General features: G+C 30.2%; 1 long non-coding RNA gene across 1 annotated transcript; it reads left to right on the top strand.

Annotated features, from left to right (window-relative positions):
• Positions 1-270: 270 nt before the first annotated feature.
• Positions 271-1,475, top strand: LOC140435868 (uncharacterized). Its single transcript, XR_011950232.1, has 2 exons — positions 271-487; positions 1,238-1,475. It is a non-coding gene; the product is annotated as an uncharacterized lncRNA (long non-coding RNA).
• Positions 1,476-2,471: the final 996 nt, after the last annotated feature.

Below are 2,471 nucleotides of genomic sequence, written 5' to 3'. Positions count from 1 at the left end.
TTTTTAAGTCGTAATAAATTATACAGGGTCGTATAAAAGTTATTGCGTTCTGAATTAAGTTTTTTGGATCGATACAACATATTATCGTTAATCTCGTAGTCAATAACTTGTTTAAAAATGAATAAATTTGGACATCTGCACATTTTAATGGTTAGGTAATGGTAATGGTTTACAATATAAATATAAAATAATGCCAATTACCGAGTCTTCCAGATTTAAATAACAAAATATCAGTTTTAATTTAATTTTGACTATTTTTATTTTAGGAGGCTTTCCATGTAATACGTGCAATAAATTGTACAAATTAAAGAAATCGTTGACAAGACACAAGAAATTTGAATGCCAGAAAGAACCAAAATTTGCATGTAGCTATTGTTCACATAAAGCAAAACTAAAAGAAAATTTGAAAAAGCATATATGGTCAATACATCACACATTGATAGATTAATATCGAAAATATATTCTCAAACTGACCATTTTTAATAAGGTACTCACCTTTTTTAAAAGTTAATAAATTTTATGCATTTTATACAATACTTATGGATTTTTAAAGTTCTTCGCCATCTTATGCTTTTCTTCTATCATTCTATATAATATCCTCAAGGTCTCTTTCCCTTATTTCATTACCGATTCCCTTTCTTTATCTTTTCCTTGGTCTTCCTGGTTTACAGCTACTGTAGGGTTGCCATTTTAAAACTTGTCTCGGAATTTTATTTTCTTGCATTCGTTTTACATGGCCATGTTAAATCTATTATTTGTTCACTATGTCATCTGCTATCGAATGTGTCATTCCTTTCCAAACCCTTTCACGTGTTCCTCTTTCTCGTCTAGATATTCCCGCTGACTTACAATATTGTCTGACGTTGTGCTATTTACTGGGTGAGAAGTGACACTGGGGGACACCTGGCGGGGATACCTGATCTAGTGATAATTTATCAGTTATGGACCAGGATTAAAATTATTAAATTACTAATATGGCTATTAAAACATGAGGGTCAGTGACAGAAGGGTAAACATTGAGAGTTGTATTGTTTAATGCCACATAAAAAAATGAAAATAAAAATTTTTACTTATAGCTTATGAAATGTCGCTTATGAAATTATTCCTCGCTAACACTTGTGGAAAACCAGTGTTTTAGTTTTGAAAATACAACATTTTTGTTTCGTTTCTTATTTTTAATTATTATATTGTAGTGGGCGTATTATTGTTATTATATATAATTATTGTTATATTTTAGGTTTTGAACAACGTCATTTTTGTAGAGGATGTTCAAAATCCTACAAACGCCTTTATCATTTACAACAACACCTCAAGTTCGAATGTGGTAAAGCACCGTCTTTCTCATGCAACATATGCGATTTTAAAACACACAGGAAGTGTAATTTAAAGTATCACTTGGAATCTAGAAGACATGAAATGATGTTTAGGGCACTAAATTCTGTTAAAATAGATAAATATTAAATATGTTAAAATTATTCGGCCCTTTTTATTAGTGAATTAGACCTATGTATAGTTGTGTTTAATAAAATTTCTGCCGCGATAATTTTATTTTTCGTAAAAGTTCTTGAAAATCAAATATTTAATATATTATGATGTTCACTATAAGGTTTCTACATTTAGTCTTGTCGTCAGAGATTTAATATTTAAAAACGAAACGAACAAGCTGAATTTTGCTGAGAATGTAAATTTAGGGACCTTAAAAAAGAGTACCAACCGGTAAACTTTGGAAGCTCCTACCACCTGGTTTCCCTATAAAACCCCACATGTAGCGATAAGATAATTTTGAACAAAAATTTTTATAAGCACTTTTTGTGTAGAATAAGCCGTTCTCTCAGAAACAACGCTTGAAGCGACTGGCGAAATCTGGTGAATTCAATTCAAATAAAAGTTGTACAATACCAACTCGATTGTAATAATTCCATATCTTTTAATCAGAGTGTCCTGTTGATAAAAATCAAAATGCGTTTGAAAGTTGAAAAGTGCAGCTTTCGTATGCAATTTTTTTATTTTTCCGCAAATGAAGTCAGTTTCTATAACCCTGTTTAATACATAAACTTTGCGCGATTTTTGCCATTTTTTACGATTTTCATGAGATCAATAAAATTAATCACTTCGATTGACCGGTCGCTGTTGAATTTCCATTATTAAAGCCTAATATTCAAAACCGATGATATGAAATTTCGATTTTGTGTTTTGACAACAAATAAAAGGCATTTGAGATATACCTAAAAAACGCCGAATTTAGACTTTCACATTAAAAACTATTGTACATCTCGGGAAATTCTTCTACGAAGACGGTATTAAGTGGAATTTGTAGCTGAAGTTGTGTAATTTCGAAAAACGTACTTGTGCAATCGAAAAGAATCAGTTTTAAACATTTTAGATCATTTGTAATGCGAAAGTTTAAATTCAGAGTTTTTTAAGGATAACTAAATTGTCTCACATCTATTGCCTAAATTTAAAATCAAAAT

The sequence above is a fragment of the Diabrotica undecimpunctata genome, chromosome 3 (assembly GCF_040954645.1).
Source record: "Diabrotica undecimpunctata isolate CICGRU chromosome 3, icDiaUnde3, whole genome shotgun sequence".
Classification (NCBI taxonomy): Eukaryota; Metazoa; Arthropoda; class Insecta; order Coleoptera; family Chrysomelidae; genus Diabrotica; species Diabrotica undecimpunctata.
Note: the sequence above shows the minus strand (reverse complement) of the source record. Positions and strands in the feature narration are given on the sequence as shown.